Source organism: Anastrepha ludens, chromosome 2 (genome assembly GCF_028408465.1).
Source record: "Anastrepha ludens isolate Willacy chromosome 2, idAnaLude1.1, whole genome shotgun sequence".
NCBI classification, from domain to species: Eukaryota; Metazoa; Arthropoda; class Insecta; order Diptera; family Tephritidae; genus Anastrepha; species Anastrepha ludens.
The window spans coordinates 87,147,643-87,174,013 of NC_071498.1; the positions used below are offsets into that span (position 1 = coordinate 87,147,643).

A 26,371-nucleotide genomic window follows, 5' to 3' on the forward strand; every position below is an offset into this window, starting at 1 on the left:
CTGCCATGAAAAAGCTCCTCATAAAAATATCTGCCGTTCGGAGTCGGCTTGAAACTGTAGATCCCTCCATCTGTGGAACAACATCAAGACGCACACCACAAATAGGAGGAGGAGCTCGGCCAAGCACCCAAAAAGGGTGTACGCGCCAATTATAAATATATATACTTGGTTCAATGTAAGCACTGTGGTTTTGGAATGAACATTATTAAAAAACGATATTTAAAAATATATTAAAATGAATACTTGAGCATTTTAAATCCTTCTCAAAATTGCGGAGATGTTTACACTTATAACTTTCTGAATTCACTAGGCTGGAACCACGCATTAATCGAAGTTACATAAAGCGAAATTTATACATACATACATATGTCAAAAAAGATGCATATACCCTTATATAAGTATAATTCTTTCCAACATATGTCTGTATATTTTCTACCATCCGTATGTGTATCTCCATATAAGCATCGCAAGCGGAACCATAACCTTCCGCAAAACCTTATGACCCAAATAATCAAGCTGTCATATGATGTACTAACTTTTGCATTCCCAACCTTCGAATTTACATACAAAGAATGCGGGTCAAATATTTATCTATGCATGTACATGTTGCGTAAAATTTCTATTACTGTAAGGTGAAAGTTAAAGAAGTAATGGAAAAACATATAAAGTACACAAATGCACTTACATATGAACAATACAAAACAAATTTTAAGAACATGCACTGTCATTGACACATTCGCACAAGTAAACGAAAAATATGCAAAGCAAATAACTCCCTCAGACTGCGTGCCATAGACAAATTTCTCAAATAATATAACAAATCTATTGTTTATTTCTTGCATAAATTAAAATTGAAATTTCTTAACTTCATTGAATTCGAAGTGCAACGACACAGTTTACAGCTCTAGCAAGTCCCTAGTACATATGTAACTATTATGTATAGGTATGTCTGTATATGTTCCGCTGGCATTTATTTGCAAATAAAATATTCTAAATTTATGAGCACTTGCACTTAGATGAATTGCACATTTTAGCATTATTTGCATGATGACAACTCGCATTGTTCATTGTTGCTCAAAAGTCGAATTATTCTGAGAGCATTAGTTTTACTTTCCACTGAGCATTCCCACTCACCTTCGTCTTCCTCTGCCATTGCTCGCAAAGGGAGTTTGAGTGATAAGCATGCGCTCAATGTAAAATAACAAACCAGAGGAGAGAGTAGTTTATGCGACTCTTTTAAATTCCGATTGACTTCACGCGGTATTGATATCCCTTTTCCTAGAGCAAGTACCTGCCCTGATTACGAAATCGCCGCATACTTGAAACATATTGGGTTGTAATTCGCTCTGAAATCTCTCATTTGCACATTTGCTCTTTGTGATAAGCCTGCGCTGTTGTGGAGACAAGAGCAAGACACTTTCTCATATACTCGCGTGGTTGTCGGAACTTGGTGAACTTAACAGAGAGTTCGAAGTTCGAAAACCAGATTTGTTGCTGTTATCAGAGAATGCTCATTAACATTTTCTGTTATTGCTTTGAAATTAATAACAGCGGGGAATGTTAGTGAAATGAGAAGGTTTAAATGTTACTGTTAAGTATTTTTGGTACAATAGAGTTTTGAAAGGTTTGCTAGTAAGGAATTTTAGAACATCGACAATATTTGAAATCATAAGCGACTACATAAAATTTATTGCACAATATTTTTTTCGACTACATTGAAAAATAAAAATAAAAATAAACGAAAATTAAAGACAAAAAGCATTTGGCGTGGTGATTTGTTGATGAGTCATGCATGTAGCCGGGATAAATATGCGGTTCGTTTGTTTCTGCTACTTTGTGAAGCAAAGTTGTGTGATGTCTATGCGTGCGCCGGGGATAAATTTTAATAAAGTGCTTAAAAGTAAACCATGCCATTTTTCCTTTCCTACATAAATGACTGTATACAGGTATGTATGCCGAAATTACCTTGACTTATGTATTTACAAATGTCAAAGCACATCACATCCTCAAATAATCAATCATTCATAAACGCGAGCGCATATTTCTCAAATCAAGGCTCGTTCATTCATAGAATAAGCCCCCCATGTTTTCCTTCACGTATCTGTTTCTCCCATAAGCTAATTTTTCTTTACCAAGACGAAAATTCTAAATCTAAAATTTAAGGAATTACTGACGACCACTCGAAATTAGTCAGTCTTGCAATATTTCTTATTATTTATAATTATTTGTCACATTGGCAATATTTGGTGAATCGTGAATTTTTTTAAAGACGATTGCCTGCGCCTCGTATATACGTATGCCCCCATATATGTATGTTACGTATGCAAATATGTCTTCTCAGTGCTCGACAGTCGTAACGCAAATTCAGTCTTGGACATTTCTATCATATTTTTTGCTCACACAGTAGATAAATATTAAATTAATATATTACCTTACGTTCTCTAAGTGATAGGTAGGTAGGTAGGTGGAAGTGGCAACCGGTCTCTAGACGTGTACTTACTGCAGGCCATACTACTGATCACTCCGAGAGACGATAGGAAACTGATTGCTCTTCTTTTTTGGCACGATGATTTCCCTTTTTTTTCATTTGCATAAATATGACAAAAACATAACACAATCACTGCTTTTGGATGTTTAAGCAAAAATTAAAAACTATGTATACGAGTAGTATATGTTTTAGAAATGTTTAACAACAAAGTTAACTGTAATTAGTAGTGCCATACCTTGGCCATAACTGTATCCATAGCCATCTGTTCTGATAAAACGTATGGGTGTCACTGTAAATGAGTATGAGCTCAAAGTAGAGGTGGCATACCATAACGCCATAACCTTAACCATAATATGTACCATAATGATATTTATGCCAACAATTATTGGTGCCATAGCCATAAGCAGCTGATATTCACATATACTATCACATATTTGTGTATTTCGAAGTACAGAAACTAAAGAAAATATAACAACATGTACTTGTATACCACAGCAAATCACAATGCAACGGCAAAAAACCAAATTTCAATTGGTCTCTACGGTATGGTTATGACTACGGAATTATGTCATGTCACCTCTAATCGATTACAGAGTTTCCGATATGTTGGTTCTATCAGCAAATTTATGGCGTTATGGTTATGTCACCTCTACTTTGGGCTATAGGTGCTGCACCATAACTCCATAGCCATAACCGTAGCCGTAACTATCTATCGAATTTAGGTTTTTCGCTGTACCCATAAACCGCTGTGACACACTTGACATTTGTTTTGATATTTGCGATAAAAATTTGAATATTAGAAATGAACGACCAAAACTTCATTGATTTAGTGGAAAATTATCCATGTGTTTATGACAAAAATGCATACAGATTTTGAAAAGCCGGAAAAGAAAAGAAGCGCACGGGAAGAAATTGCGAGTAATTTAGGTCTTGAAGATAACTAAATATACGCTAGCCGTCAAGAATGTATGTTTAGCATCGCAAGCTACTGGCAGCACAATACTAAACAACTTCTATATGTAATTAAATTACAGAGGCCTAGATCTTGCATGGCATTTAATAGAAATGTGTTTCCCGTCGCTAGCACCTACACAAATGGGCATATTCCATTCTCGTGCGAAGTGCAAGATAATGCCGTTTTAGTGCTCAAATATATATGTAGGCGAAACATATTTCCATAATGCGTCACGAGTTTGTAATACAGTGGTTCTGACTGCGATTCTTCCTAATTTGTAACTCCATGCCAGTTTATGCAGTGATATCCCGTGGGCCAAATATCTGTCAAGTATTGTAAACATAATATTAAATTATAAAGTATAATATTAAAATAAAATATAAAAAAAGAGGTTGTCTGTAAAGTCGGTTTACTGACGATAGTTTAACGTGACAACGTCATAAGAAAATATTGATGGAATGGTTGCAATTTTCAAAACAAAATTTTAATTTTATTTGTTTGATAGATATTTTGTATGGATATAGAGGAGGAGGTAAATAGAATTGCAATGGAATAGGTCAAGTTACATTTACACAAACGTGAAAAATGACGAAACATTTATCAAATTCATGAGAGATATCTTCAATTTCGATTGTGCATCAGACGTTAATAAGTCAACAACACTAAGAGGCAACATCATCGATTTGCCTTTTTCAAGACACTTTACACTCGAAACACTCCCTTTCATTTCCTACTTTTTCTATCATCGTCCTATTCTCAACAGAGAAATGGTTCATTACCATGCGCACAGGAAGAAGGCATATGCAAATACAAGTATGTGAATTTATATACCTACATATGCGCATATACATACATATACATACATATATATATGCTCACTCAAATAGGACAGAGCCAGATGTCGAACGTTGCCGAACGCGGGGGCCGATTGTGCTCTTTCACGTTCGTTCTGCGCTCTCGCTTGCAGTTCAAGCACATTAGCTTACATTTGCTTGCGTACGGAATAGATTCGTATATTTGATATGTCCATATGATTTGTATGCATCTTTACATATAGATTTATTCTTTTTGAAAATTGCGCGAAATTGTATATGTATATGCATGTTTATATACATATATTAGTATACAACATATCTTATAAGGTATATGGTAAATATTACCATACATTTTTCCTTCATATATAATAAAAAAATTAATAATAATAACATTAAAACAACAGGTATTATTAACAAACTTGGTTTTATTTTAAATTCTTCAAGTAAATCAAACTAATAATAATCAACAAGAAGGCATATGCAAATACAAATACGTGAATTTATATATGTAAATAGGAGAGAGCAAGATGTCGAACGTTGCCTTTCATTCAAGGTAACGGCAATGAGCAAGGTACGACAAATGAGCAAGGTAACGACAAATGAGCAAGGTAACGATAAATGAGCAAGGTAACGACACATTTTTTCGTGCGTGCAGCCTGTTAAATCGAATTATAAGACGTTATCACGTCAAAAAAGTAGCAGGGTTAGTGACAGACACCCCTCAGAATGAATTTGCTCAGAGAATTTGTCAGAATCAGCTGTTGAGCTGACACAATTACAGATTTTTGTTCACCAACAACTTATTTCTATCATTTTTTTATAATATCTTCTTAATTTACTTTAAGTCGACTCAACTTTTAATTCTTGCCGACAAAGTTTTCCTTTTTGCCACTCTCTTCTTAGTTCTCTCACACACCTTATCTATACTTTTGCCACAACAAAGTTATGCTCTTTTTTCACTTCAATCTGCGCTATTTTGTATTCTGTATTCCTTCGTATACCATATGCTATGCATATTTGTCACAATAATGATTGACGACGTAATACATTTCTCGCCGTGTATCACTACATAGCGCAAAGAATCTCCAAATAAGTATGGAGAACAACAAAATAGGGTTTTAAGTAAGTGTCTAGTCAAAATTTCACAAAAAAGTCAGAGAAAACGCTAAAGGAATACATTTTAAAACAATTGAGTAGTGGTATCAATAGGATATGGTAAATTCCATGAATGGCATCAGTAGCCAAAGATACATGGAAATATGATAATGAGGGTTTTAAGAAAAAATGCTAATTTAAATCAACTCGAAATGTTATGAAATAAAGCATTTACTTCACTATTACATCGTCCCCTTAGTATAACAATAGCCTATGTGCTAATAGGCTATTATTTTTTTATTGAATTTTTGGATTCTCCATCGTCGATTTTATGTGTGGCCAAAATTTTGTCAAATTCTAGTTCCACAAAGTGGGTCAAAACATCAGTCAAAAAATAGTAAATATTTACAGACATAACGAGATTTGAGTGAGAGCTACTTTCGAAAAAAAGTTTGAAATTCATTTTCTCAAAACATCAAAAAATTTATAGGCTATTTTAATACTAAGGGGACGACACATTAAAATTAAAGAGCTTAATATTTGCCGCACCAATTAGAGATTCGAGGTCTCATCCGAGGCTTTTTTAAAGTTTTCATTGGGGGCGATTTTTAAGTGGCGGGTCCCAAACCCAACGCACAACCAGCTATGCTGGAATGTTTCGCCTTCTCACTTTAGCTCACTCCCGAACGGGTGTTCGGAAGCTACCCAGAGGATACGTGGGCTAATCCCGGCCGTTGTGAGCTGCTTGAACCATATGTAGAAGAATCGTCCTGGCCACTCCCAAGTGAATGGGCGATCAGTAACTTTCCCCACTTGCGTGGACTTCTACACATGGAACCATCCATCCGAAAGACGGCGAACTGGTGACCGACGTACAGAGCAATCTTAAATTATGGAGGGAACACTTCTCGAACCTATTAAACAGTGACAGCTGCGCATGTCACCGAGAAAGTGAAGATCCCGATACCCCAATCGTTGACGACGGAATTGTCGTTCCGCTACCCGATCATGACGAGGTGAGAATAGCGATAACGCGGCTAAAGAACAACAAAGCCGCGGGCGCCGACGGACTGCCGGCTGAGCTATTCAAACATGGCGGCGAGGAGCTGGTAAGGTGCATGCATCAGCTCCTATGCAAAATATGGTCGGATGAAAGCATGCCTGCCGATTGGAATTTAAGTGTGCTCTGCCCAATCCATAAGAAGGGCGATCCTGCAATTTGTGCCAATTACCGCGGGATTAGTCTTCTAAATATCGCCTATAAGGTTCTAGCGAGCGTATTGTGTGAAAGGCTGAAGCCCACCGTCAACCAACTGATTGGACCTTATCAGTGTGGCTTCAGACCTGGAAAGTCTACCATCGACCAAATATTCTCAATACGCCAAATCTTGGAAAAGACCCATGAAAGGAGAATCGACACACACCATCTTTTCGTCGACTTCAAAGCTGCATTCGACAGTACGGAAAGGAGTTACCTGTATGCCGCGATGTCTGAATTTGGTATCCCCGCAAAACTAATACGGCTATGTAAGATGACGTTGCTCAACACCAACAGCGCCGTCAGAATTGGAAAGGACCTCTCCGAGCCGTTTGATACCAAACGAGGTTTCAGACAGGGTGACTCCCTGTCGTGTGACTTCTTTAACCTGATGTTGGAGAGCATCGTGCGAGCCGCAGAACTTAATCGCTCAGGCACAATTTTTTATAAGAGCGTACAATTGTTGGCGTATGCCGATGATATTGACATCATCGGCCTTAACAACCGCGCTGTTAGTTCTGCCTTCTCCAAACTGGATAAAGAGGCAAAGCGAATGGGTCTGGTGGTGAACGAGGACAAAACGAAGTACCTCCTGTCTTCAAACAAACAGTCGGCGCACTCGCGTATCGGCACCCACGTCACTGTTGACAGTTATAATTTTGAGGTTGTAAAAGACTTCGTCTATTTAGGAACCAGCATTAACACCGATAACAATGTCAGCCTTGAAATCCAACGTATAATCTCTCTTGCCAACAAGTGCTACTTTGGACTAAGTAGGCAACTGAGCAGTAAAGTCCTCTCTCGACGAACAAAACTAACACTCTACAAGACTCTCATCATGCCCGTCCTAACGTATGGCGCAGAAGCTTGGACGATGACAACACCCGATGAAGCGACGCTTGGAGTGTTCGAGAGAAAGATTCTGCGTAAGATTTTTGGACCTTTGCACGTTGGCAACGGCGAATATCGCAGACGATGGAACGATGAGCTGTATGAGCTTTACGACGACATAGACATAGCGCAGCGAATAAAGATCCAGCGGCTACGTTGGCTGGGTCATGTCGTCCGAATGGATACAAACGCTCCGGCTTTGAAAGTATTCGATGCGGTACCAGCTGGTGGTAGCAGAGGAAGAGGGCGGCCTCCTCTGCGTTGGAAAGATCAGGTGGAGAAGGACTTGGCTTCACTTTTTGTGTCCAACTGGCGCCGGTTAGCACGAGAAAGAAACGACTGGCGCGCTTTGTTAAACTCGGCCAAAATCGCGTAAGCGGTTATAGCGCCAATTAAGAAGAAGAATTAGAGATTCGTTTGCTAAGTTCTCAACCTGAGGTACTCAGTCATAATTCATCATCTCGTTATTGATAAGTCTAGTTAATGGAACAACCGACAATAAAAAAGGGAGAGAGGCAATCAAAGAAATTCAAAACGCAAAAGTTGGCGTTGAAGATTATGGCAATAATTTTCTGTGATGCCAACCGAAGTTTATTAATGGATTACTTTACTAAAGCGACTACAAGTACGGCCAGTACTACGTTAATTTACTGCTCAAAAACGTGCGATATTCATATAGAAGGCAGGAGACAAGTTGGAGCGCGTAGTGCAATTGCTACAAGACAACGAATCTGTGCGCTCGCTTGTCTTGTAAAGAATGCCTTAAATGCTACGTGATTCGCAGCCCATCCATGCTAAAACCCGAACGTGGCTTCAAGTAAGTTTTTCCTGTACTAAAATTTAACGAAGCGCTAATCAAGTATGGAAGTACTAAATGCGGACATTTTAGTAAAATTTAATTCGGGCTGGATGTTAATTTTTAGCATCAGACAAACTCAGTGACAATGAGATTTATAGCTTGTGACATTAGATGGACGGATAGACGAAAATTAGTTAAACTAAAAATAAAATTTAAACAATTTACAAAAATTTAACATATACAAAATGCGTGTGTCTTTATCCGATGTCAATAAACTTTATGATGGATCTAAGGACATGTGTACTAAGCTTCTAATGCCCTTACCACTTTCACCCAAAAAAAAAGTGGGCAGACATTGTTTGACAATCTATAGCCCAAAAGGAGAAAGAAAATTCTCCCGATTTGTTGTTCTGCTACTACTTCTTCATTGCATCTTGCATGACTGATCTGACGAGCATAATTGCTACGTTTTTCTCTTGTTTAAGTGTTTCAACTTGCCCGGGAAAAATGATGGATGTATCGTACGCTCATTGCAACGATGATGAAAATTGTTAATCCACCGCCATTCGAGGAAGTCAGCGATTAACCGAAAAATTTGAGTTCTTTTGACTTGATCCATTCATTGAGCCAGTTTGCGATGCTCTCGTAAGGAGGGAACCGCTCTTTAATAAGTGCTGGCTGCATTGATCGGTACAGATGGTAATCCGAAGGTGCAATGTCTGGGGAATATGGCGGGTGGGGCAAGATTTCCCAATTCAGTCCCTCCAAATATTTCTGGGCGGATTTAGCAACGAGTGGCCTGTCGTTGTCATGCAGGAAAATCAGTTTGTCATGTCTACCGTCCCATTCCGGCTGCAGTAGTTCAGGCAGCGAATACAAAAATAATATCAGCAGCAACACCTCTTTTACGAGGGCGGAAACTTATTTCCATATCCAATATATAAATACTTTGTTTGCTATTGTTACAGGTAATGACTACCACTCCATAAGCACCAGCAATGCAAGCCACCTTAAATGTCTCTTGGTGAACCTTCACTATGCCAAAGCAACACCTGATATTTTGTGAAGAATATTCATGAGAGAAAGCTTGAGAGTGGCTTTCATCCAGGAGGCCTGGTTTGTTCATAGCTCTGTGAAAGTTCTAAATACAGCTTATTGGCGCTCTTCACCACCAGGGGCAAACAGGAAGAGGCGGTGCGAACGCTAGAAATTAAAGCCCTCATCACGTAGTGTTCAACCTTGGATTCTGTGCGGCGACTGTTGGCTTTTACATAAATATTGACTGACATGATGAATTAAAATATGTTACACATGCAAATAAAACATTAAAGCCCAAATCTTAATTTGAGTCTAGGAAATAAATCATGAACAGAAGACGTTGTGCGTAGTAAAAACAATACAATAAAATCACTCATCTCCAGAAAAAAAGAGCGTTTTAACTGAGAATAAAAAAGAAATTATTTTTTATTTCGGCCTTTGATAATATTGTAATAATATTTGTTGGCTTCTTTTATCACAGACTAAGTCTTAATGCCGGCACTTGATTTTCGCTGCTACGCACCTTTTTATTAGCGCGCTAATATGATGAAGCAGCCAAGCGACAACTTCTGAAGTGGAAGGAAGTGTGTTAAAAGTCCCGGAGTGGCAAAGAAGAGCTTCTTGAGTGAACAAAAGCCCAAATGCGGATGTTGCCGCACCAAAAGCAAGCTCGACTGCAAACCGCCAAGAATGTTGTTGAGACACACGCACATTTGTAAGAACATCAGTTGCCCGCATACAAAGCGACTAAGCAACGCACATACAATATACCCAGCAGGAAACGTCAAGGGCGCCAAATGTGTCTGTTTTAGTGAGTTTGATTTTCCTAACCTCAACAAAGATAGTTAAAAGAAATTAATTTTAAGACTAAATTAAATGCTTTGAAAATATTTTTATTTTTATACCTGCGCATTTGTGCCCAAGGATATTTTAATTTTTTCACACAACGGTTGTATATAACAGCGAAAAGGAATCACGATAGATGTGGACATATACATATGCACAAAATTGTTCATAATTATGAGAGTAGTCTATGTAGCCATTACTGTCGGTGCGCACGATATGCATACCTAATCCTGCCATAAGTTCTGTTATAAGTTAAATCCGTTGTAGATATGAAATGATAATACTTGTTTTAACGAAGTTAGTTTTATTTAATCACGCAAATAGTATTAGAAGACCCCAAAATTTTAAACTTTCATTCGAAATGGCCACCATATGCTTTTACACAAGCCTTCAAATGCTTAGGCCATTCAGCTATTGCAGCACGAACGGTTTCCATGGATATTGACGTCGCTGCTCGAACCAAAGATTGTTTGAGATTTTCTAAATTTCTGTGAGACCTTCCACAGGCCATGTTCTCTAATTGTGATCACAAACTGTAGTATAATGGATTCAGATCTGGAGTTACAGGTGGCCAATCTTCTAAGGCTGTGAATCCAGGAATATTGTCTTTTAGCCACTGCTGTGTGGTTTTTGCCTTATGGGCTGAAACGAAAACTTCCTGGGTGATCCAATACTCTCTATTGATGAGAGTACTGCCTAACTGCTTCACCACGCCTTCTAAGACATCCTCCTGGTACACTTTTGCCCCGGCCTTAGCACCTTTTTCGCCGAAATGAAGAGATGTAATGCCTTTACAAGACACTCCCCATCAAACCATTACGAAGGCTGAACCCTTGGAACAACATTTTTTACTTTTTTAGAAGTTTTAGCATACATTTTATTGTTTTGCTTATTAAAAACTTCTTCAACAGTAAACATTTCATCATCTGTGAAAATAATATTTTCATGGCCGTTGACCGCATGCCACCAAAGCAGCTACTTTCATCTGTCGAGCATAATTTTCTTCAAGCGCGTTGTCCAAAGGTGATCAGTTGACCGACGGAAGGTTTTCGTGTGGAGATCATCTCTAACACTGTGCGACAATTTTGGGGTCATCAAAATCAAACCACACCGGACCTTTTTTTTCTGAAAATATACCTATTCAATAGCAAAACCCTCGCTGGGTTTTTAAAAGTTAGCTCGATTTTTTTTTTTATTGCGTTTTGAAGTTTTCTATTTTCATGAGATTTTGGAGTTTTACCTGTACGCTAAATTTGACTTATAAATCGACCTTTGTTTGATTTAATCGATTTATTTTGTCATAGCTTGATGCAGAAATTTCGTACATGTACAAATAAACTTATTTTGAGAAGAACCTATATCTCAATACGCAATTTTCAATACCAAAATTTCGAAAAATTGTATGTTTTTACCATTTTTTACTGTAATTATGAATCTTCTTTCAAAAATGTTGCAAAATGTACTAAAAAAGTCATTTATAAGATAAAAACATAAAACTGAACTTTAAGTTTGTTATTTTCTAAAAAAATAAATTTTTAACAAGATTTTTCTTCATAAAAATAATTTTTTTATACTCTGTTGTGAAACGTCCACAACAATAGCAGAAAACGTTAATATTTGCAGGACAATTGTACATTTTTTATTTTCTTAATTCATAAAAAATTCACGTAAATGAAATTAATAAATTCAAATATGTTAACAAAAACCGTATTCTTCACAAAATATTTAGCGCGTCAAATGTGTTTTAGGAGTTGTTATGCAGGAACCTGATCTCGCAAGACTGCTGCGATCTTAGAACAGGTAAAATCGTTGGGAACAAATTTTGGAATTTCTAAAACAAACATTTCCTGATAAGACAGACTACAACCTTCATTATATTTTTTATTTTGGAATGTGTGCTAGCCACTTTTCTATGTACTTAACAGGCTAAAAGTCTTGTGAGACCAATCTTGCTTTTCACTACTCACGATCACATTTTGTTACATCCAATATTCATTGGAAAACCGTATCTGGAAAAAATACTAGCAAAAATAGAAAAATCTGAAAATGTGTATAACGGGTGGTTACGTATAAAATTATTTTCATAATTACAGTAAAAAATGGTAAAAACATACAATTTTTCGAAATTTTGGTATTGAAAATTGCGTATTGAGATATAGGTTCTTCTCAAAATAAGTTTATTTGTACATGTACGAAATTTCTGCATCAAGCTATGACAAAATAAATCGATTAAATCAAACAAAGGTCCATTTATAAGTCAAATTTAGCGTACAGGTAAAACTCCAAAATCTTATGAAAATAGAAAACTTCAAAACGCAATAAAAAAAAAAATCGAGCTAACTTTTAAAAACCCAGCGAGGGTTTTGCTATTGAATAGGTATATTTTCAGAAAAAAAAGGTCCGGTGCGGTTTGATTTTTGATGTCGCACTGTGTAATTAGTTTTGACATGGATCTGTTCGATAGATTCATTTCCCTGGACATGATTTTCTGCTTTCTAAGGGAATTTCTGCGTTTTCTTTCTCAAACGGCTTTTATGGCTGCACTTGGAACGACGACTTTTTCTTCTGTCTGCCACTTCAGACGTTTGGGAAAAACTATTGATGGTGCGGTAAACAAGCATTCTCGAAATTTCAAGTTTTTTCAGCAATTCGTAAATCTCACTTGCACTTTCGCCACGCATTAACTCCGATGCGATTTTCCTTAGCTCCCCACTCCATTCTCAACAAGCGAAATTTTTGACGAAACTGAGTATAATTTATAGGTAGACAATTTATACGAATGAAAGCTAAAATAAGGGAATTTTTTCTGCCGATTTGTTCTCGTGGTATGCATTGTAGAATTTGTCACAGAATTTATGGCAATACTAAGTATTATATCATGAAAAATTAATATATTTTAATGAAACTTGGTAACTTTCTGCCCGTGGGTCTGGTGTGACAAGCTATAACTCTTAATGTCCAACTTTTTGTATGTTTCTAAAAATTTTACCAAAATGACCAGAGTATGTGAATTTCGGTACGGACTTAGGAAATTTAACATTTCCTTACCTATTTAATTAAAAAAAAATGTTTGCAATTTGAAGAATTAATGTCTCTTCTTCTTCTTTCTTCTCTCGGCTAATATATGAATTTTTAGGTGTTCTTCAGAGAAAAATTACGCGTTGGTTTACTTTACCATAGTTCAGGGTAAGTGTTTTAAGAAGCCAGACAAGAAAAGCCAACATAAAATAACGAACAAAATAACTGAACAAAGCTAAAATTTCTCTGCCTTTCTGGACTTAAAAGTTTTGCAGCAAAGTGCATCAGCAACCATCAAGAGATATTGAGGTGAAAATTATGTTAACCCCAGAGATAAGCTAATATAAAATAAACGAATCAAGTAGAAAATCAATTAAATGTAGAAAGGCTTCAGAGAAATTGAGGCACAACAAAGCAGCCACATTGCAGACCAGCCACGCAATAACATAGTAAGTGACTGAATGAAGCTTGAGTATGGCAGGTGGTTACGCTCGGAGGCATCCACGTCGCTATGAAGAACCGAAACAAAAACTTTCTATTTACATAAATTACAGACTTTAAGTGGCTGTAATCAAATTTTATTATATTTTTGATTTTGTTTTTCATAAATTTTATAACACACTCCATTTCCATGTGTGAAGTGTGGGAGTGAGTACAAAAACAAAACTTTTTGCGTGTATACAAAGTAATTACTTTGATGAAGCGTCAGATGAGAGACAAACGTAAGCAAAAGCATACAAATAAATAAAGAGGTCGTCAGCAAGGCTGTACGTCAACTATGTAGAAGACCTCAAAAGAAGAATACAAGGCGAAGGACTATTATTAGCACAAACTCCGTAAAAAGTTTGTACAAACATACCATATAGCCATACAGGCGTATGTATGTAACGAGTGTTCATTCAGAGGTGTGGAATTTTTTTCTTATAAATTAAGTGCAAAAAATCAGTGAAACTAGCACCATGTAGCAAAATTATAAGTCCGATGACATTTGTGCTTCTAATCAAACTTTTTTTTATGAAACTTTGGCAAGTGATCAATAAAACGATATTCATTTATATTGCAACATTATAAGAAAACAAAATACAAAAAGGAAAAAATGTGTACAAAGGAGTTTAAACACTCCGTGTATTACTTTAAACGCATTTGTTCTTAATTTCAATAAAAACCAAATTAGAGACTTAACTTTACGGTGATGCCTCCAGAAAATGAGAAGGAAATCAGGCTTTTTTCGTATTGCATTGATAATAATTTATCGCGACAGTTTGACTGAATACTACTTCCTCCTTGTTTATTTATAACTAAGTTGCCCATCTCATCGTCTGATTCAACAGACGTCATCCATAAGACTGCCACCCGAATCGAAGTTTTTTCCAAATTGCCTCATTTTCATTTTCACTTTGACCTTTCTATTTCTCTCAACCTTTTTAGCAAATGTTCTCCAGGTGCAGTCATTCTAAAAAGTTATACAAAAAATTATGAAAATAGGTAAGCCAGTTAAGAATTGAAATAAGAACCACCATTCGAAAGTGCACAGGTCCGACACCATGAACACGCCATAAAAATTGAGCGAACAAGTTTTTTCTAATAGCCGTCGCGAGAAAACAGCAACCGACAGTATGAATGTTTCAAGACTAACTTAGCTCCGAAGAAGCACCTCAAAGCAAATTGTCGTCTGTTTCGGAAGTACTCGGAAGATCTGTTCATTTCGCAACTGCACTACTGGAAAAATTGAAAACAGCCAATTCTGAGTGGTACGCAACCATTTGATTACCTGAATTTATCGGAAAATTTAGGAAAATCAACCGAAAAAAAACCGAAAAAAATCAAGCGAAGTCGAATCATACTTCACCAAGACACTGCCTCATGTGTCGGCTCACGCAATAGAAATGCGAAAATAAAATGCGAGGTCAACGTTTTCAGCGTCTGAAGAAGTTTTAAACAGCTTCTTTTGGTAGTACCCACATATGATTGGCAAAGTGCTTTTAAAATTCATTCAATCGAATGCAAAAGGGCGTTAAGTTCCAAGAAGAATAGTTCGAATAATAGTAAAGCCCTTACATTATTATTTTACTGTAATCTCAATATTGGGGGCACAACCCTCGTACTGAGTTTGTTACTCCATGAAATTACTACTCAATTGTTCAACCCAGAGATAAGATTAAATTATACTGAGTACGGGAGATGTGATATGATAAATGTACATATATATGTGTTGGTGTGGAGGGGAATGCAATGTTAACACTTCAAATTGTTGATAATTATTCATGGTGGAAATTCTTACATAATTCATAAAGAACTTTGTCCATTTTCGTTTAAGCTTCGATAATTTTGTGTTGATGGTGCCTTTTTGGCATATAGAAAATTATGGAATAGAATTTGTATGAAAGAAAATATACAAAATGGTCAACAAGAAATGTTCAATTTTTTTTTAAATTCCATGTTCGACAATTCTGCTTATTCCTATAGCTATGAACATTTCATACTGAATATGGAGTCTGTGGATAAATATCCACATTAAAAGAGAAACTTCCTAGATGTAAGCCCTTGCCGATTTGCAAGATTTTACTCAACAGAAAATTCTATTTGTCCAAAGAGCATGCATAAAGTCACACCACTAAAACTTATTATTAGCTGTCAATACATATGCGCGTACAGAAAACTTTCGTGATATTTTGCATATGTGCTTGTATCGGGTATTTCTTTAGCTGTATAAGAATTGTCGATATCGATAACTATGGTTTGACAACTGGCAATGAAAATCTGGGTTAATATTTCTGTCCAGTAAGGTTTGGCAAGCCATAATGAATCGTTTAACGTCAGAACAATGCTGCCAAATTGTGGAAATTTACTCTGAAAAAATCAATCCATTCGAGAAGTTCATAGAGCGAAGTGTTGAAGAATACGCCGAAATGTCGGTTAGTGGTCGCTCTCGACTTGTTGGCCTTTGTCTTTCGACTGCGTGGAAAATTTTACGAAGGATCTTGGCTTAACTACGTGCCTATAATATACAGTTTGTGCAAGAATTGAAGCCAATGACCATCGTTTGTGCTGCACTTTACCTTTATTATTCAGATTTATTGGAAAAAGTAGTCAAAATGAGGACTTATCTAATGAGCTATGTAATTCGTATCATATTTAATATTTAAATGCCATGAAATGATCTACCAGATAATAATACACAAAATTCATTCCAACAGTATTTCTGTTTCGCATTATCATTTTAAGTTCTCAAGCTCTTGAAGAAACACCCGTTACATATAATATGTACTTACCTGAATACATATGCCTCCAAACTTAACCAAAAGCGCATACACTCATCTTCAACACCAGTTCTGAGTCCTTTGCAACAGAAGCAACATTCATGGCAACACCTCAAGCGCACTCAAAGGCCAGCCAAAGGTAACGCGAAAGATTTCTTGATTTCTTACACTGCCTTTGGCTAATTTCTAAAGCTTATTTTGTAAGAGCTTTATTTGTGTTGTTTTTGTTTCTTTCCACATGTGTATGTATGTGTACTGTTGCAGCTATTGAAAAGTTTTAGTAAGATTTGCCGAAGCATGCATATGAAAGGCAGCAAAGTGGTATAAAAAACTCATATTACATTCAAAGACAGCTTTCAAGAAAAGGCAACTAGTAATAAATGAAAATAAAACCAGGAGAAAATGAAAATATTGATAAAAGTTTAATAAATTTTAATAATATACTTTCTGCAGATTGAAATTTCTATCGGCAGAAACTCTGTTTGGAAAAATTAAATTTGATGGGTTTAAGTGCTCTGCTTTATTAGTTTTTCTATTCTTCTTTTTCTCCTTATTTTAACTCAAAAACAACTACATACTGTCGACTCCGATAATCACACAGCCATAACGGAAACTGCGACATAATGTAGCTTTAATGAGCTAGCCCCACAAGCCTCTCAATAGTACGGAAGTCAGCCCATAGAGATATGCCATGTAATAGGCAAAGGTTTATAGCCAAAGAATTAGCTGGATATCAGTAGCTCTGATAAATCGGGCATATCGCAAACTATGGGTTAGAGCTAACTTAATCGAAAAGAAAAAAAAAGATGTTTAAAGAAGCCCTCCTGTAGGACCTCTCAATAAATCTCGCACAAATCGAAGAGAAAACTTCCGATTGTCTAAGGCACTTGAAGCGACTTTTCCCTCATCGAGTGCCTGAATAGTCATTCCCCGTGCTTTCATAAAGCATTCGTCAGCACTTATTTAATGCCAAGCGTATTTGAGTTCAGCAATCACTCTCGTACGTGAGCTCTTAAGATTTTAATTTTGGGAGTAGAAGGAAGAGTATCGGATTGAACTTACTGGATCTACGCGTGCTTTTGTTCGGGACTAATAATAAGTTAAGTGATTAGTTAAGGACTGCATATTACTACATAAAATCTGAAGTTTCACATTTCTTAGGCATTTCTTTTATATAACAAAAAAAGTTGTTTTTGTTGCGCCATACTTATGGAAATGTTGAGAATTTTCACTTACTAGTTAGTTCTTCACTGAATTAAATGTATTTATTCTTAATCGAAACTTAGTATTCCGAAGCTGCAAAACCTGTTATCTTTGAAAAAGACGTCAGTTAAATTTCCACCATGGGCATGTCTACAGGTAAAATCTGCCAAACAGACAATTCAAGAAAGACGTTTTTATTGAGAATGTTCAGATATCGATGTTGAAGGATGTTCAGTAACACTTTGCGCTACAGCAACAATATTCTCAACAGAATGTGAAGAATATAGTCTGCCTGTCCTTTTTTTATCCCCGACAAAATCAGTTTCTTTAAATTTGTTCTCCAAATTTTGAATTTTCTACTTATTCGGACGATTATTTCCATAAAAAAAAAATCACGAATTTTGCGATATATTAACAATTTTTAAATTTTAATGTGTACATATCTGTCTACCTGACATATGTCACATAATGGTACCATCTAGGAATGATTTATTACTAACATCTAAGCTTCACTTTTCAAAAACCCTTTACGTGTGCACGATTTATTCTACCATTCTTGCCTTTCTGCTTATTTCTTATAACTTATTCTTATTGTTCTTTTCGTTTTTTTTGGTACTGACGTTACTGCCCATGGAAAGGGCCGAAACCGATAGAACTTCAGCTACGTGAAATCCAATGATCTTGTATGACTTCGTCTCATTTTGTGAATTCAATTTAATATTTTATATGAGAAGAGCCACTGAGAACTTTCAATTTATGTTAATAATTATTCAGGTCTCATCGCTTGTCTATTTGGCTTCCTCGGCAGATAACTTGGAGCTGATCGTGTACAAATTGGAGCTTAATAACTTAGTGCGTCGAGCGTCCAGTCTTCTACTATGCTTCCAGGCAGAACACCCAGACAAGTCATTGGATCTCTTTAGTACCCAACACAACTACTCGTTTCATAATCCAGATGGGAGTTTCACAGATGAGATAATATGTATGAGTGCCTGATGTAGGTTTATGCATATAATAAATAATTACTGAAAATTATAGCTTTGTAATGATTAAGCCCTCATGCCACGTGGTATGACAAGAGATGTCTAGAGAAGTACAACGTTTCACTGTAGACCACCCATTGTACAATGCGACCTCCATAGGTCTGCAGAGGTGAAGTTAGCATTAAAGCAAACAAGTTTTAAGTCAATCACAGCTGCAAGAAAGCAGCACGCGGTCTGGAATAGCTGATTGAAGAGTAATTCCAGCACTGTTTCCAACTTGAATTATACCTATGAAGCGAATGTGAAGCGATAAATGAAGGGTGTAAAGTTAAGTTGGTAAAAAGTGCTTTATAGAAGTACGAGAATATCAGGGTAGAATAATTACAGCGTCAAAGAGGATATTAATTGAGAAAGATTTATTTTAAAAACTGAAAAGCGGAATTTGAAAATCTAACTGAGAAATTGACATATTACAAAGGCATAAAATATAACTACCAAGATACGTGTTAACGAATGAAAATTCTTTTAACAAAAACGTTTGACAAATTTGCCATAAAAATTAATTATTCATTAGTTTCCTTTGTAGCTTCGCCAAAGCACTCATTTTACTGATAAATATAGTTATATACAGGGTGGGCCAAATAAGACCTACTAATGTTAAACACAAATAACTTTTTTATTTTTTGACATATTTATTTTTCTCGTTTTGTAGGTTATAATTGAATTGTTGGAAATTTATTATGGAACCCTACAGTACAACACAACTCGTTAAAATTGTCGAGTTTTCCTATTCTTGTCAACGATCAATTGTTTTAACGCAGCGTAAATATCGGATGATCGGATGAATAAATGGATGATCGGATGAATAAATGGTTATGTCAACAAACAAAACTGTAGATTTTGGGGCTCTGAAAATCCAAGAGCAACACACCAACATCAATTGCACCCATCTAAATGCACTGTTTGGTGCGGTGTTATGGCCACTAGAGTTATCGGTCCATATTTCTTCGAAAATGAGGATGAAACGCCGGAATCGATTTCAGGAGCTTCTTACAGAACATTGATTGAAAACTTTTTGCGACCAATGGCGGAGCAGTATCCCAACAAGATGGAGCAACTGCGCATATTGCTAGGCAAACTATGGACCTGCTGCGTGAGATTTTTGGCGAATGTCTGATTTCCAAAAATTCAGATTTCCCTTGGCCACCCCGTTCGCCAGATTTGACTGCGCCCGACTTATTTTTATGGGGATATTTAAAACACAAAATATATCTTAATAAACCAGAGACTATTAGACAGCTGAAGCAAAATATTCGAGACGAAATACTAAGCCTTCAAGCAGAAACATTATGTGGGGTAATGGAAAACGCGTTAAAAAGAGCCAATCTTTGTATCGAGAAAAATAGTGGGCATTTGCCTGATGTAATATTTCATACATAATGTACATAAAATATATGCAATGCATAAAAACAATTAACCAAAATACATAAATGATTATTGCAAAAGTTATTTGTGTTTAACATTAGTAAGTCTTATTTGACCCACCCTGTACGTATAAACAGCTAAAATAAAAACGAAATATATTGAGAACTGCAAAACCCAGAAAATCATATGTATGTAAACTGAATGCAGATACCATAAATATGCCCTATTCGTACTAGCTCTGACTACAAAAAAGCAAGACTATCGAAGATATACTGACAGCCCCAGATTTTTCAACGACCCGGTAGAGAGGGAAACTTTAGGACACCTTCTATGTTCGTGCCTTGAATTATCTAAAAGACGAATGAAATGCGTAGAAGCTTCACAATATGAGAAGTTAGAATGTAAATCGCGATTAGAACTTCAGAGTATACATAGATTCGCAATAGAAACAGGCTTATTACAAGATGTATATGTGATGGCTTTCAGCCAAACAGGTCAACCTAACCTAACCTAAGCAGAGTCCATAATTTTTTTTTTTTCGAACTCCATTTATTCCATACAATCTGTCATAACAATAACAATAAGTACTATTTTTACCTACAATTTAAATAAGAATTGCTTAGAGTAAGAATTCCCAGTGGAATGCGTTACATAATAATGAACATCATATAACATATACAAACAATTTTACAACTTTTGCATTTACGTGCTATATATATTATTATGTTTTAAATCTTTGCATTAAATCGTTAGGCTGACATTTTTTTAATCTTGAGGAGTAGCTTATCTTGGAGAGGTTATTCGGATAAGTGGCAAGTCGGTTGTTGTATCTCTTGGCTGAGGTTGTTTATTTCTTCGAAAACTGTCGTAACTTTTAGGTCACGGTGCAATATCTCGTTTCGTATAAACCATGGCGCATTGGCACACATGCGGAGCACCTTTGACTGAAATCTTTGCATGATTTCTAGATTTGATTTTGCAGCTAAGCCCCATAATTGAACTCCATACGTTCCAAAGAATAGATTTATAGATAAGCACCTTATTGTCTAGTGTAAGTGCTGAATTGTAGCCGATTAACCAGTGTAGTGATCGCAATTTCAGTCCAAGTTGCTTTCGCTTTAAAAATATATGTGATCGCCAAGTAAGACGCCGGTCTAATAGAATACCTAAATATTTGGCATTATCTGTTTGTGGTATTGGAACGCTGTTAAGAGATACGGCAGGACATGAGCCATTTCGAAGAGTGAAAGTTCCATAATAATAGAGTTTATTTTAGCCGACAGTTTTTCAAATACTTGAACTGGAACTTGAGTAAAGGGTACATTGTAAATTAGAGTTACCATGAAGTATACAGGTATATAAATAATAGACAATTTTCGATTTGCGTACAATGTGAGGAGCATAAAAGAAATAGTTTTCGAATTTTAATTACTCAAGCTCAACCTATACAAGGTGGTGCGACTAGAGCAACAGTAACATTAACATATATTTTGGTTTTGTATTTGGATTTTCAAACAAACAAAATAGCACCAAAGAAGCAGGCCACTTTCATATTAAAAAATACCAAACCCTTGGTCACTGTTATTTTTAATTCAACACATCTTATTTGTAGTTATCCCGTACCATTAAGACAATAAAACATTAAGACAGAAAACAACAAATTCACAGTTTTTGATTACATTTCCACTCCTTTAAATACATAGCGAAGCTTAAACTCATGAATTTTTGACGAAGTAACGCCGTCGTCTTTCGTTTTATCAGATTCAAAGTAATATTCGTCAGAACAGTCTCTATCTAACGAATCATCTCTACATCGTTTAGCATTCGTGCTGAAATATATAAAAAACCTACTAGTTGATCTGGCAGTGACACTGAGAGACTAAATCGAAGAACTGAAATTCCTTCTGACTATACCGTCGTTTCACATCGTAAGTTTTCATTATAAGAAAGATAAGACTTCATCTCTAATGGTCCCTAATGTTTTTGAATGAAAACGTCACTCTTTTACTATACCTATGCGTATTTTATCGCTCAGAACGACAGACGTCGCGAGCCTTGAAGCCGAACTAATACGGGCGGATACGAGTATATGCCGACACGCGTCCGGAACGGTAAAACGGCTTGTGCGGCTATATTCCGACACTCGCCCCCAAAAGGTTAATACAAATAACACCCACAATTCGAGCTTCACTTTTTACTGCAATACACAATTTGTCACCATTCTGGAATGGTTTAAAACTAATTTATGCTGAGTTAGCTGCCATGTGACGGAATTCTTAATTGTTTTCCATAATTTCATAGATATTTTTGATCGATATATCCTGTTGGGATTGCTGCTGTTGTTTTTCTTCGTAGGATTGCTGATTCATACTCTGAGTTGGCCCTGATCTCAAAAAATAATGTAATACTTACCAAGTCCATTTATATTTCTTTGCCAACTTATCACAAAATTAATTTTATTTTTATTTTGCTATTTATTTTATAAACATCATAAGAGATTTACAGATGAAAGGCATTTTATTTTTTCCCAGCTGTTACTACAAAATATTCCTGCATGGGTGCTTCAGCAACTAATATAAAATAATGTAGAATAGAACATTACAAGTATATATACATATATCATATTATGATCCAGAGATTACAAAATATAAAATGTATGTTGACTGCTTACCTGCCATGCTCAACATAGAAAGTACGTAGAGTAAACCGCTAACGAGAACAAACAACTTTGCCATCTTGAAGTTTGGACTTGAATATTTCAAATGAAATCAACTTCTCCTTTTTGTACGATTTTCTGGGTGCTGAAACGTATAATTTTAAAACAAATTAAGAAAAATACTTAACACTACTCACAAAATTGTAATTAGTTTTTATTTTTAGCTTATGTATATAAGTATATTTATCAGGAAAATGAGTGCTTTGGTGAGGCTACAAAGGAAATTAATGAATAACTTATTTTAATGGCAGATTGGTTAAACGTTTGTGTTAAAAGAATTTTTTTATGTAAATAATTTTCATTCGTGAACACGTACCAAAAAGCTATTAGGCATTTCTTGAGAGAAGTAGTTGGTAGTTATATTTTATGTATGTACATATATGTAATTTCAAAGCCAATCTTTCTTAACTAAGCGCCATTGGTGGGTGAATTCATTAATATCCTGTTTGACGCTGTATTTACACTGTGGAACAAATTCAGGTTAGCAAAAATTAGGTCCATTCTGAGAGTGGCGGGTGAAAATAGAGGCGAAATTAGAAGACCCGTATCGCGCCGTTTGTTTATGTTAGTTCGAAATTTTTTTTAATCGGCCTTCGAAGTTTGCAGTCAAATGCCGATTTTCAGTATATTGTTTATATGGGTTTTCGGCTATAACTCGTCGACTAATTGATATTTTTTCAATCTGTAAAAGCCAAATTATTGCTAGAGACCTGTGCAACAATTACAATTTTTGAAAAAATTGATTTCGAAAACTTTTGTGGTACTTATGAAGCAAAATGTTGGAAAAATTATTTTTTTTTTATGTTTTTTGAAAATATTTTCAACAAAACTAAGTCTTTTTTGCATTTTGTGTGGTCTATAATATGCTTCTCAGTTTCTTTATTGAATTTCGTTTGAAAAGAAAATTACGGGATTAAATACTTTGGCAGCTACTTAGACGAAAGTCACAAAATGTTCGAAAAATTAACGTTTTCCTTATTATTTGTCAATATCTGGCAAGGAACTCATTGTTTTTCGCTCTTTTTTCTTATCTAAAATATAGTTTTCAATCCATCACATAAATATCATGGAAAAAAATATAATATCAGTCGAAAATTTGTGCGATATACACACATTCATTACATAAAACTAATGTAAAAAAACCCAAAATTCCTGGTAAACACATAGTAATTAAAAATCCCCAAAACCATTAAATAAATATCGATTTCGGTAGAAGTAATTAAAAAGGGAAGTTTCAAGAATTAGGAACATTCCAAAAACAATTAAAGAAAAGGAAATGCTAAGTATGGATTAAAAAAGGGATTTTCCGAGAAGAAAGCATGTTCCAAAAATAATTAAGGAAAAGGAAATTCCCAGAATACAACTAAGAAAGGGAATTTCCAGGAACAATCAATAGCTATTAAAATAATATTTGTAAACATTTGTGTTGAAATCTCAATGATTAAAACAACAGTTTAATTAAGTGTAATATTTATTGATTAAATAACGGTTATAATGTATTAGAAAAGAAGCACGCAGTGCTCTTAGCAAAAGTCGGCAGACAACTGAAAAAAAAAAAAATTCCATTTCCCATACTATGACCCACACAATATTCATACCGACAGGAGAGGGGGTCCAAATAGTCCGGTACAGGTATTGCCGCGAATTGTTTACTACCTGCCCTTGCCATGATCATAATCTACTGGCATAGCGACATTTAAGCACGCTTTGCGACTTGTAGACCTTATTATTTACAACTTGTTATTTCAAGAGTGGAAACTTTCAAATTACAACAGCATGAGAACTAAAAAATTTAACAATCTGCATGCGAACTAATTTCAAAAATAAAGATTCAGTTAAGACTCGAAACTCAGCCGAAGCTGATGTCTTTTAATTTTCGCTCGGTCGCGATAAAATTTGCTATTCATTCTTTTGGAACCTATTTCATTTTGTGAGCGATTTAAGTTAAGTGTATCAGTTTCATAAAAATAACAAAAAAAAAAAACATTCTATAATATATATTGTATTAAAAATGTCGGAACCAACATGTAAAATGAACCATTTTTGTAATATTTGTGGACATTTCATAGTAAGCGATGAAAAATGCGGCAATGTGACTGATTCTTTTTTGGAAATCTATAGACAATATTTCTCGCAAGAGTTTATCAATGACGTAAACTATGCCCCTAAAAAAGTTTGCTTTAATTGCTATTCAAGTCTTATGCAATGGAAAAGTGAAAAGAAGAAGGCTATGCCTCTTGGTGTACCAATGATGTGGTCAGATAATAGCCCACATCAAGAAGAAAATTGCTATGGATGTACCAACTACAATAAAACTTTGAATAGAAGGAAAACAAAGAATAAAACTTATGTAGCAGTGTCAAGTGTCCAATTACCATTACCGCACTCAGAATTCGTTCCAGTACCAACATACCGAAGTACTGATCTTCAAACAGGTATCAGTACTACAACCACCGCTGCTACACCCATGGATTTCTCCTCAGAATTCAACCCTGGTGAAGGTACATCCTATAAAACATCAAAGGACCCAATCCTAATAACACAAAACCAATTGGATGGAATTGTTGCAAATTTGTGTTTGACTCAGAAAAAATCAGAACGACTGGCTTCATTTTTGAAAGGAAATAATTTGCTGACGAAAGGTACAAAAGTAACAGCATATCGAAAACGCCAAAAAGAGTTACAAAAGTTCTTCAATGTCAATGATGCAAAAAATTTCGCTTATTGCAACGATATTGAAAAGTTAATGGAGGCGATAGGGTTAACCTATAAAAAAGATGATTGGCGTCTCTTTATCGATAGTTCACTAATCAGCTTAAAAGTTGTGCTTTTGCACAAGACAAATAGAATGCCTTCTGTTCCGATTGCGTATAGCACTGACACTAGTGAAACTTTCGATAAATTGAAAGACATTCTGGAAGTAGTCAAATATAACGAACACCAATGGCGCATTTGCTGCGACCTCAAAGTAGTTTCCTTGATTACAGGCTTAACAGCATCTGGCCGTCCAAAAAATGAAAATTTTGTTGCCGTTGCTCCACATTAAACTTGGCATTGCTAAAAATTTTTTGAAATGTATCGCAAAAAGACCAGCAGTATTCAACCGCTTGAAAGACATTTTCCCAAGACTAAGTAAGGCCAAAATTCAGGAAGGGGTTGTTAATGGTCCCGACATACGGAAACTAATGTGTCGTCAAGATTTTGAGCAAGTTCTGACAGACCGAGAATTAAATGCATGGCTCGCATTGAAAGCAGTCATCAAAGGACTTTTGGGTAAAGAACGCGAAGAAAACTACAGGCAATCTGTTGCAAACATGTTGGCAGCTTTCGCTGAAATTGGGGTTAATATGTCATACAAAATTCATCTCTTGCATCAGCATCTTGAAAAACTCGCTCAACAGTTGCCAACTGAATCTGATGAGCAAGGCGAACGTCATCACCAAACTGCGCTTCCATTTGAAATAAGGTAACTATAGAGTGTGCATATTTTGAATTCCTAGATTTTTCTAATATCTTGGTCAGAGTGCACAATTTAAACATGTTAACGATTGAAAACTATTTTCGTTTCAGGTACAGAGGAA

The 26,371-nt window shown here is 35.7% G+C and overlaps 1 long non-coding RNA gene across 1 annotated transcript; it reads right to left on the minus strand.

The window, feature by feature from the left end:
• Positions 1 to 22,513: 22,513 nt before the first annotated feature.
• Positions 22,514 to 22,905, minus strand: LOC128858478 (uncharacterized). The gene is made up of 2 exons (XR_008454012.1): positions 22,746 to 22,905; positions 22,514 to 22,644 (listed from the first exon to the last, which is right to left on the minus strand). It is a non-coding gene; the product is annotated as an uncharacterized LOC128858478 (long non-coding RNA).
• Between the last annotated feature and the right edge of the window lie 3,466 nt (positions 22,906 to 26,371).